Source organism: Lampetra fluviatilis, chromosome 7, assembly GCF_964198595.1.
Source record: "Lampetra fluviatilis chromosome 7, kcLamFluv1.1, whole genome shotgun sequence".
Classification (NCBI taxonomy): Eukaryota; Metazoa; Chordata; class Hyperoartia; order Petromyzontiformes; family Petromyzontidae; genus Lampetra; species Lampetra fluviatilis.
Window position 1 is genome coordinate 2,278,536 of NC_136281.1, and position 12,871 is coordinate 2,291,406.

Below are 12,871 nucleotides of genomic sequence, written 5' to 3' on the forward strand. Positions count from 1 at the left end.
ACAAATTGATGTCTGGGGAGAAAGTCAGTTATATTATATGCACATAACGTCGCTCAAATTTGCAGTGCTTGGCATATGGTTTTATGATGGCAGGGGGCAGGGGCAGGCATGATGGGTTGTAGATAATTTATGTTTTATTGTGCTGCTGTTAAAATAGTTTTAAAATCACAGGACATGTGAAATGCTGAGCAGCCATTTTCTAGGCACTGATGCGTGTCTCGTGTAATATTGTCTTTGCCTTCTGTGATCTACTGCTCTCTCTGCTACCTGGTTTTTTTCCCCTCTTCTCGACATCAGGAAGTCACTTATATATACAGGACCCATACACATGCAGTGTGCACAGTTTATCACCGTGTGCTGTGTCAATGCGCGTAGAGTATGATGTTTTATTGTTAGGGTTTCAGTGATCACACAGTTTGATTACAGAAAAAAATATAACAGCACGATGGTTTCCTGCTCGAGGACAGACACGTGGGTTATCGCTTCGTAAATGCAAAGCGTATACGCCATATACTGCTATGTACGTACAAAGTTGAATCATCCCTGTGTTAGTGACTAATATATTAGTGATTCTCAAACGCTCTAATGTTGATGGGCATCAATATTTTAGGGCAAGGAAGAGAACATTTTCACATTATTTGCTTCAACAAAGCATATCATCGTTGTACAATCTGTGGCTGAAGAGGGCATGGCATGTTTCGTGGCAGGGTATGGTATAATAATTTCAACTTGTAACGCGCACAGCATTCGCTCGCTCTCGAAGAGAAAGAGAGAACGTCTCAGAGGCGCGAGGAATCACAGACTAGCAGGAAAAGAAGCCACGTGGGCACCCGGCGCCAATTCACCCGTCCCCCCAAGGTCTGAGGTCCTCGATATATTAAGGTGTTATCGTACAATTATAATCAGTGACTTAAAGCTTTCGTGACTGCAGGAATTCATATTCTTTGGTTCTTTCGGTAAAGTCACGTAGATAGGTTCAGATTAATAAAAATAAAGTAAGCAAAAATACATTAATCGTAACCTATCTACGTGACTTTACCGAAAGACCCAAAGAATAATTATAATCAGTGTTTACCTTGTTGAAACCCACGCGAGCTCGGGAGCAACATTCTGTCCCATACAGACGGAGTCCACATTTGCTGTACCACCTCCTGGTGAGCCATGGTTGGGCACCTCGCCCACAGGAAGGCAGCTTCACAAGTCCACAGTGCTGTATTACAGGCGTGCACCACCGCTGCCCAGCTACTTGGCAGTTCCAAGAATAAAAATGCAGGTATCTATCATATGCTAAACCAGGACTAGTTATTCACATACATTCTAAATTGTTCAAATGCAGGTTGATGGGATAAAATATAGCAGCTTCTATGTTGCAATCTATACTCTTTTTTTCATTAACGCAACGCAAATCTTTTTTGAGCCATGTATAAAAAGTGTACACCATGAAAGTGCACAGTTATCAAGGCTGAATACAACCTGCATTAATGTATGATTCCTGTACGGCACCTTAACTCACGCGATTTAAACCCCAGCAGGAGGCAGTGCGAAACAAAGTGAGCACCGAGGCGTGGGCGCGGTGGTAGTACGAGGATGAGGCGCCAACGAAGCCACCCTGCGCTCAGTCCGTGCACCCATGTCACCTGGAGGTGCCTTGAGTCTTCTCAGCGCTCGACGCAGGAGGGCAGGGCATGAGTGTGGCCACAGCAGGGCACTGCCCCTTCAAATGGAGCCTCTGATTTCACACCCTATTAACTTGAGGCCTGCTAAGGTTAATGCCGTCCCCTGTAACGTGCCCAAAGAAAAATATTAATACATTCTTCCTGTGATTCTGCAGCACCTGGTATGTCCTTCCAAATTGAGCGCTAATGGAACCACTCTTCCATTTAGCCCCAGAGCCGAGTGTGGAAAATCTCAGCGGACGGCTCTTGTAGAGTACGCTGACCTCACTTATCATTTTAGGGGGGAGCTGGAGTGACTTGGTTAATTTTATCAGCCAGATTTGATCCTCCCACGTGTCCATTCTGCACTTTCCGCAGGCCCATTGCAGCCATCATTCCACTCACGCCGCAGCACTGCCAGGGCAGTCAGGAGTTGCGTGAACGCCTCCGTATTGTTTAAACCTCTTATATTCACTCCCAGAATTATTCTACATTTCTATTTCCAAATGATTCTGATGCCTTCTTAATCGTGACGTGAAAGCATGATAGATGAAATAATAAACGGAATTAAATATCTCGTCAAGACTGTGCCATTGGCTATGAGACAATTATAAAACATGAATTTTGTTGAGCACATTTGAAAAATAACTGAATATAATGAGCAGGAAATGAAAATGAATACGTTTGCATTGACAATGACAGAAGGGGTGGCATGGGGATGAAGATGCATCGGTGTTAGGAGTACCTTGCACCACGGTAGCGAGATGTTAACTCCCTCGCCTGGTATGAAGGAGGTCGTGGGTTCGATCCCTATCCTGACGCCTGCTGTATACCTGGAGTCTGCATCTTCTTACTCCCCGTTGTCGCATGGGTGTTTCTCCGAGTTTTCCCTCCACGTTTAGAAACACGCGTTTAGAGTATTTGACAGCTGTATATTTCCACGTAATGAGCCACTTCGTTTAGGTATCATTTGTGGCCAGGTCGCTTCTGAAAAAGAGCTATATAGCTCAGTGGGGCCTTTCCTGGTTAAAAGGTAAAAAGTAAAAAGTAAGAGTCTGAGCTGGGCACGACTCATGTCTTGAGGAAGGGGCGCGCTGCCCTGGCACCCAGGCAGTGACCGCGACGGGCATCTTACTCATTCCATTCTTGATCACATGGCAGCCGTCGCTTGCAATCGCAGTGTCACCAAGCACAACCCATGCTGCTGTTCTCCTTTTTGTTTTTACATGTCAGCTACTACCACCCAGCGCATGATTGTAAGCAGCAAACATGATAAAGCAGTGTCTTCGATAAATCTTACTTATGGAGCGGGCGAACTGGCTCTGCTTATCTGTAATGTGCAGCATGGCAGGGATAAAGTACCGCAACATTTTGCTGGATTGACGCACACAACCGGTGGGATCACAACCGCCTAGGAAGAAAGCGGACATCGGTGTGGTTACGTGGTCTCCCTCCGCCATTCAAATATCGGGAGGACTTTTTCACCAGAAATTTCCATGACAATGCAATATCAGCATAACCAACCAAAGGCGTGGACCTGGCACAGTGGATGCTGGTTTTGGGCATTGGGGATGCTCCGAGGGCAGTGCAAGTTTCATTCCAGTTCCCCAACTCGCAGGTCCGTCCCCTCTACCTGGCTGCATCTCCTCTCGCACATGGAGGCCTCTTCAGCGAAGGAACCTGATGTTTTGGTTTGGGGTTTTTTGTTGTTGTTGTTTATTTTTTCAACCAATCCCTCGCCCGATGTATGTGGCACTGCTGTACGAGGCCGTGATTTAACGCGCTCCTGCACCTTGGCCGTGGGCGTGGTGGGGGACCGGGAGGCCACGGGTCAGACAATGATGCAGAGCGGAGCCTTTGACTAACGGACCCAGTCATCAGCCCCCTGCCTTCATCCGTCAGCGAACCTGGGGCGTGAAAAATCGCCGTCCACCCGCCGCTGCCTGCAGGTGGCTCCTGGTGTGGGCAGCGTTGTGAGAGCTCACCTGTCCGCACCCGTGTGCCCGTGCCGTCAGTAACCGGGGCACCAAGGAGGCGGCATTGCTGGGGGGGGGGGGGGGGCCTTTATATCGAGCGATGGCCCGAACGCGTGTGAACAGCAAGCCACTGTCACGGTCTTGGAGGGAGCGTTAATTCAAGGGACTAATTGATAATAAGAACAAAGTGTCAGCAAAGTTCTCGGGAAAAATAATGAAATCCTAAATTGTAAATCATTTAACTTACAATTTAAATATACTATGCAAATGTAATATTTTACACGCAAAAAAAAACCCACCCCATGTAATGAATTCAGGGCATAATATAAATTGCCAAATTAAAACATAATTGCTTTTCATAATGATCAGAAATGAGATTGCAGGGATTAGAGGGGATGGCTGCGGGTGCGGGCGAGGGGGCGCGGATGCTCGGGGCCCCACCACTGGCGGAACAGATGCTCGGCGACCACATGGCGCGTGAAAAATGCAGCTCTCGCCCGGTCCACACCGCTCATTTCCATCATCAAATATCCAGCGGGTCGGTGGGAGGGTGGGAGGGTCGGGTGGGGGGGTTCGCTCGCGATAGGGAGGTCACATTTCTTAATGACTCACAATCAGCAGGGCCCGTGGCTTGCCCGCAGACACTTTGGCGCTCGCTCCGTTTTGAGGAGGAGGTCTTGGAAGCGGCTCTTGCGCGTTGGCCACAGGACGTGGGATTGAAGGCGTCCGTGCTGTTCTGTTCCTTACAAGAAGCGCACTCTGTCTCGCGTCACACGCACCCCACGTGGAAACGCTGTGATTGATGACGGCGGCGGCACCCGGCCTGCGTTGTGTAATGTCACGGTACACGCGTCTCTCGGGTTCTAACGAGGGGGTGTGGGATGCATTCCTCGCCAAATGGACGCACGCACGCACGCACTCTACGTGCGGGTTCACGTTAACCTGCAGAACCTAGCCGACCCTCCCGAGTTGAACCCCCTTGCTCCCTGCGACTCCTCAACGTGATTGGCGACTTGGGAAACGAGTCCGCGAACAGAGCCATGCCTTGCAAAAAATTACACGGCTCTGAATTGGGATTTTGAAACAAGCATTCAAAACAAATGCGAGTCGCTTTGCTTTAAAAGTGAGAATTTGTTCAAACAACAACAACAACAACGCCCCAGTCTTAAGACATGCAGCCAGACACGTTCAGCACACGGGATTTGTTGTCGCTCACACAACACACACCTACGACCTACAATGACGCAAATATAAGTGAAAATAAGCTCCCAGTAAATTGGCTTCTGGGTAATGTATTTCTAAGCACAGACGTGTATCTGAACGAGCACTCGAAGGCAGGCTGATAGGTTTTACACTGCATGAATAATGGGCCTTGCAAGCAGAGTCATCTTTATCAATACAAAATGGAACATGACACTCCATCGACAGTATCCCGTTGAGGAATTGCCACCATTCGCGAGCTCTTTGATTCCCATCCCCAAGTTGTATCTCTTACAATGAGCCATTAGGCTTGTCTTGGGAGCTTGAGACAATTCGCCACTGCCTCACACTAGATTATATCTGCGGATGAATCCCCACTACAAAGTCATAGCATGGGGTCTTTGGAGAGGTCTGTATTGAGTGTGCGTTGAGTAATAGGCAGCATTGAGAACGGGTCTCTGTGAAATATGTTACGCTTTGGATGCCTCCTTCAGCATATTGTACCATTGCCTCATCACGTCCCTTTTTGGTGGCATCAAATATCAAGAAAATTAAGAGCCACACAATTGTGTCACACCTGAGCTGACCCCAAGAGCTGCACCTCGTCCTGTGGCATGGCAGTGGTGACGCCGCCTTCCGTTGCCCTGTTGCTGCTGATTGATCAGGGTCAGCATCTCTCTCTCTCTCTGTGCACGTGTAGACGAAAGAGCGATCTGCGCCGACTCGAGGGGAAAAAAAAACAATTAGAGCGAGCTAAGCAAGACAACGGAATGAAATCCGGAGCAAAATGTAACAAGTACATGCACTTAAGATTAATTTGCATCGTCCAACAATGGCATGAGCGAGGAGTTTCTAACTGCTCCGTTTTCCCACATTGTATTTTTTTGCCTACATTTTGCTGCGAGAATGCTGGAGTTTTTTTTTTACTCCGGGTTAGTGAAAGGGTGGACCTTTGCGATGAGTTGAGCTGTTTTTGCCAGTAGGTGGCTGTGCATGAATGTGTCATGAGCACGATCCCCAGCAGCAGAGCGATGCCCTGCGCAAACAGCCCAGCCCCACAGAGATGCCTCGTTCCGGGGCCTCATTTCGCAACGCCTGTCCTCTAAATGGAGGGGTCCAGTATTTATGACGGTATCTCTCTCTGATGTATCTGTTGCCTGATTATATAATCATGTGATTCATAGCATTTGCATGTAGATGGATAGATGTGGCGTAAATAAATAACCTGCTGCGCGGTGCATGTTTCATACCCACAAGCACTGATTTCCATGGCCAACACATTGCGTTCCCTCCACGCACATAAACCTGTCTCTTATTCGTGACATAGTGTGGATTACCTCTGAAGTTTTTTTTCTCTCAAGCAGATACGCGATTAAGGCATGCATAAAGTACTTGACCGTATTGTAATTATAGACAAAGTCCACGCAAACGACGCACACAGTTGTAAAGTTGTCGTGATATTCGCAGCAAAAACAAAGTAGGTTGAAATTGACAGACCTTTTGGCCATGGTGACAACGCTTTAAAAAAAAAGGCGCCCGACTGACTCAGTACAGCAGGGGACACAAAACACGACGACACTGCAGGCTACACGGAGAGCACCTGGCATGGCAAGATATCCTGGGGGCTATCGGGCTTGCCAACTCGGCGACGGTTTGTTGGGGTCGGTTGGGTTTAATCCCACAGTCCTCTGCTTATGCCGTGTGGCATGATAACGGATAACGCCCGATGTGAAGCAGTTGATGAGGCTCCTGTGACATCATTCTCAAGAGCGGGCAATCGTGTGCCTGTGTCGTGCAAATGTGAGAATCGCCTGCATTTGGCTGCGGCAATATTGAGACTTATTCTCCAGGCTGTCGGGCGGGGCTTCACACGGGGACAAACTTGGCAGCAGACAATAGGAACATCTTTTCTGTTGTCACCATAAGCAGTTAATGAGGGGCTGTACGGTCACGTGGCTCCTCGGGTGTGCATGGTTTGCAGGCGGTGCAAAATGCACCGGGGCCTACGGGCAGGAGAGACCCAGGGGCCAGGCTTTTAAGAGAGGGAGGGGGGTGATTTGACAGGGGGCCCCAGTTAATCCGTTGCACCAGAGCCCATGCCAACCAAGCAACGCCACTCGGGCGATGTCTGGCAATTGCATCCAGTGGAGGAGATCCCCAAAAAACTCGACCACGCCAAGCACACAATGGCCTACTTTCATAAGCAGCGCTCTATAGAATCCTCAAAGATTAATGGACTGTGCACTTGTGTGCATGGTACGTATACCACGTACACTCGCGTATCACTGCACCAGCCTGACTATGCTCTGAGATCCTAACGAGCGAGCGCTCAGTGGAATGAGTTAACATCACACTATGTTGTCTGTGCTGCCCTTGCCAACTACCACGGGCTGCTCAGAAGAGAAATAGATTGCGTTGCATCACACTGTTCGCAGTTTACACTCAACAGTGTCTCTGTATCGCAGCGTGAACACAAGTCTTTGTTTTAATATCCGTTAGTTTATAGAACGGCGGTGGTCTCATCTCGCTGCCTGCCATATGGGCATTCCACCAAATAGACAACTCACCGTCCCCCTCGCCGCTGTGGATAACTTTGGAGCGAACACGCCACGAGATGATTGCGATGTCCTAAAATTTGATTTAAATAAAAGGCTTAGAAATATAAATTTCTGCTAAAAGCTCATCGGCAGGATAGCAGCACCCACCCCCGTGGCCTCCTTGGCTGCCCTTTTTAGATTCTCTTTGGCTCTGACACCATCAAGAAATTACTGAGTGCATCCCTTGCTCACGACACCTGCCTCTCAGTGGCGCGACCAGCACGGCCGGCCAGCTCTGCATTATTATACGTCCAGGATGCCATCAACTCTCTCCCACACGCAGTCACCTTAATGTGATCATGTGAGCGGAGTTATCGTTTTTGCAATGAATCCCTGCGGTATTGGAAGGTGAAACTTGGCCGTTGGACAATCTCCTAGAAAAAGTAGAGACACGCACCACTCTCCATTTAATTTCCATCGTGGGGTCTTATTAATTGTGCAACAATCACAGCATCCCGTGCTGGCACGTTTAAGAAAGTACCGTGGTACATGCCCTACATTAAACACGCTCCTTCGGAGTGGGCAGGTAGGAACTTGGTTGGACAGCGCATTCGTGCACGACACGTGACGCACTTCAACCAATCCGGGAGCGTACATGTTTGGGAGGGGCTATGCACGACAGACAAATAATCCCTGGTGGGCAGTGTGGAACTGTTGTTCCTACCTGTACCATCGGGACATGAGTACTGACACGCTTTTGACAAAAAAAAAACATGGAGTGGAGTTCACTGAGCGCTGTTTGCACGCATCTCGAATAGTCTATTGGGAAAAGCAAGAATATTCACTGATTAGACTTTTCAGAATCAAGTCTCGGAAATTTAGCTACGCGGTGATAGGGCCACGGCCTATTATCTATTATCTACCGAAATGCAGCAGCTTTGAACTTCAGAATGCGCTCATGGATGCGTCAATTACAGCGCTGATAGAGTAGCGTTATTTAGTGCGGAGGCACGAGCTGGAGGGCACAGGCCTCAAAGGAGTTCACGTTTATTTTGTTTACCCATCTGCAAACTCGACAGATCAGAGTGACCTGGGATATTAGTCTGCCAGTAGGGGGCGGTGATTGCTATGCGTCCCGTTGTATTCTTTTGCGGGGAATCTTCAACTTTGGCCTCACACACCCTTACTAATACTCGGACACTAGCATCGAGCAGCAGCTATTTTAACGAAGCACCGTATCTTGATTTGAAGCTTCCGTGACTGCAGGGATCCATACTCTTTGGTTCTTTCGGCAAAGTCACGTGGGTAGAAAAATTAAACAAAATAAAAAATAATTTATTTTTCTACCTATGTGACTTTATCGAAAGAACCAAAGAGTAAGCACAGTATGTACAAAGTGCAGGCTTTCCGACAGATATGATTCCCTTGTGTGCCAATGAAATTGACAAACTTGCACTTGCGACAGTGACGCTTCGTTCCCATCTCCGCACACTCCGTGCGTGCAGTTTGGAGGGGGGGCGCTTCTTCCCAAGACGCGCACCACACGTGGAGGGAGCGTCCTCACGAGCCCTGACGACAGCGCTGAGCGGTGAAGACCGGACGACGCGCAGAGTTCCACAAGTCCAGGCGGAGAGGGAGTCCTTGAGCTGTGATCGTCACCGAGTCTCTCGGTGACGGCGCCGAGCGCCGTGACCTACACGGACGTGCAGGGAGTCACTGCACCCCGATTCGCAGCCTTCACACTGAGTTTTTGTTTACAAGGGTGTAATTAATTCCCCGCATATGTTCGCAACATCTGGCGCACTGACCTGCCGCAGGATTCGGTAAATTACCGCTGTGCTGATCCACCTCAGATCATTAGCGGTGAAAGAGGAATTACATCACACTCGCGCGTGCGCACGCCTCAGCATATGACTTCATTAGTTCTGTTCTGCGATAAATGGATGGGAGCAGATTTAAAAAGCATTACCGGAGACTTCACGCTGCACTAAGTGCAATCGGCGGCTAATGGTATGGCTAATGCAGTCCGCGGTGTCTGGGACAGATGCGGCGGGCACAACGTCGCACACTCGCAAAGAATCTCTCATCTGGTTCCGTGAGTGGCTGCATTTGCGTGGTGCCACCCATGGTCAATAAATCTTCTAAAAGCCGCTCATTTACGTTTAACCCGTCCAATTGGATTGATGGCTGCCGGGTTGGCTGAGAGTCTTGTTTGGGGGGATGACAGATGGTGGCTGCTTACTCGGCCTTCTGTTTATAACTAACCGCCTCGGCGCTGTCCTCTTTATTTGTGGGATTCATCACTTCTTGCGAAAGGAAAATCATCAATGAAAAGTTTACGAGCTGTGGACTTTCCACGTGCAAACTCACGCATTATTGTCTGCACAAAGGCAATATATGCTCCAAGTACAATCTTTAAACATGAGCAGTGTTGTCGGAATACTAAAATAATCGCTACAATGCGCAATACTTCCTATCAATATAGCAAAAGTCCGTGGTAAAACGTCCTATCCCGGTGCAAAGATGATATCTGCGAGCTGGACTAATGCACTGTATCGCAGAGTCGAACGTGCACATTATTAGTAACGTGGCAATGCAAAAGCCCGAGCTCTAAAGGAGATTGAACATGTGCTAAAGTCCTTAGTAGAGGTTGCGTGCCAGCGAGCGGCCCGCGTCCCACGTGGAGCCGGGCTCTCCGAGCAGTCCTTCCGAGATGAGTGGCTTGGAGCGCCTCTGTGGCACACATCATTTAATCAGCACCGCGAGCGGGCGCCTCCTCACCGTGTGAACATTAATGGCGAAATAAATCTGCGGCGCACCGCTGAGCAGACGCGTCCTTCCCAAACAGATGCTTTCCTTCTCTTCCCCAACTGCCCTCGCATCCCAACCTCCACGGCGGCTCGCTGGCAGTGCCTCACCTTCTACTCCTTGACACCCACCGTGCGTGCCACTGCTCACATATTCGGCCCTTGACGGAAACCTCACCCATCCCCTGATTTATCGGCGCATTTTTTTTCATCGCACGCTCATGTTGTGGTGCCGCAAACGGAATGAGTAGATACTGAGTCGTGATTTATAATTAACGTTCAACTGTAGATTCTCCATCAGCATCTGCAGCTATTATCAATCCGCTGCTAATTGAAGGCCTTGCTAAGTCGCCACGATCTTTCATGGTCTTCCACTTCAGCTCCAATTAGCACGGTTGGCTAGGTACGTATGGTGCGAAAGAAGTTCAGCATGCATATATATATACATACAATGCAACAACCCATGTAGCTTCTGCACCCGGGCCGATTTCATCTCTTCGTACTCGAGGTGGATGCCGTCTTAGAAATGTAATTTCATTACAAAGTTCAGTTTCACCAAAAGTACTTTAGCAACCGTCCCTCATCTAACTCTTTAATTTGTCATTTTTATCCCAGCCCACCTTCAATAACATCTCGAGGTATATATTTGCCTACTCTGATGTGTTGTGTCCTTCCAAATTTGTTTTAAATGTTTATTGAAGTTGTTGTACGCACCCTTCGTGAGACGAAGAGGAGAAAGTTTCAGATATCATACTTAAAGAAGTCATCACTGCCCTTCACAGTTATATCACGTGGTATGACTGTGGACATCAGTAAAGAAGCGGGACTAGTTAGATCTATTTACGAAATGTTTACAAACATATGGCGTGGAATAACGCCTCAATCATTCTTTTAAAAAAATGCCTCGAAGACTGACTTCAAGAATGACAGGCCCATTACCGTATTATATGACATGTATTTAAAATGTTTAAGAAGATCATTGTCTCCGCTCCTCGTGTCTGGCGTAACATTCCTCCCGGCCTTCGAGGGCAGCAGCGGGCACGTGGTCTGTGTGGAAGGGCGCTCGAGCTACGCTTGGGGCTTTGACCCCGTGCCTCGGACTTGTGTTGCCGACTTGTTGGACACAAATAAGTTCGTTATAAGTCGAAGTTATTGTTAGTATTCTTTTCTTGATTTAAAATTTTCGTGACTGCAGGAATTCATATTCTTGGTTCTTTCGGTAAAGTCGTGAGAATTTTATTGTTTTATTTTATTATTTCCCTTCTACGTGACTTTACCGAAAGAGCCAATAATATAGTATTCTTATTATCAATGGAACGTAATGATGGAACACGAGGAGGCCAAAGAACCACGTGAGCATGATGGGTTTAATTAAGTGTCTCTACCGTCGACCACACAGTACTGGAGCACACATCCGATTCTGAAAAAGATAAAATTAAGCAGTCATTAACACACTCGACCAAGGCGTTGAAAGTATTTATATGCAATAAAAAAAACGTTGACAAAAATGGAACGGCTATATTGAGACGGCATGACGAAGGCAACAGTGCACACGTTCGAAATGGAGTCGGACAAGGAGATGTTATTCACAGCGATATTAGAATATGTTTAGTGACAAATTAGATTAGAAGAAAAAGAAGCAAAGGAAATCGTGGAGTAACTCAATTTAAAATAAAATTATGAAAAGCTGTGCAGAAGATGAATGTGAGAAAAACACAGTATTGCATTTATGATGATGTAAATTCCAAGACCATTTACTGCTTTGAAAGAATTGGCAATATATTGAATGAAGTGCATGACGGGTGAGCATTATTAACAATCTTAACCTAAAGTCACAAAATGCCACGTCGCTCCGTCTCTCTCTCCTGCACAACCGTCCTCCACACGAATACCCCCGCATGCCCCTGTTGCTCTAAAATCCCAGTTCAGTTCTCCCTCCACTCTACGCTTGCAATCAGCGGTGGCACCCAGACTCCTTTACTCAACCGAATGCAGAGTCGGGATGGATTCTCAATCGCAAGTCTCCGAGGGACGACCGATACATCGCGTGCCACCTGCGTACAATATCACAATTACAAAACAACAGCGATTGCCCAAATGTAAATAAGCTTCCTGGAAACTAATAAATGTTGTTTTAAGTAATGTCCCGCAGCTTGCAACACGAATAGAGAGTAAGCTTGTCAGTGGCCACCGTGTGTGCGAGCTTGGTGAATCACTTATCTCAGATCTATGGACCTTTGCTCGTTAAGACACGTTCTACAAACGGTACTACAATTACAGACTGGTTTACTATTAATTAAGCAAGCTGGTCATATCAAGTCAATTACAAATGTACGAGTAATTACATTAACACAGGCAGCGGATGTGATTAGCATGTGTGGCTGCTCTCAGGAATGAAAGAGATGCGGTACAGCGATGAAGCCGCTTCCACTGATGGGGAAGAGTTACATTGTGGTCACCAGGTCTAGATACTCATCGGCAGGCTGTAGCCTCATCGATGTGACCCATGTTGGCCACAGAGGTTCCTAGCAATGGCATCCAATGGGACAAGTGGGCAAGTCACTGTGAAATTGCTTGCTGTTAAACACTAAGCACTCCTAGGCAAGCCAGGTCTGCTCAGTTTCACACTGCCGAAATGAAAATATTGATAACACGGAACACAGCAATTGAGGATGCTCCGGCCTGAATTGGCAAAG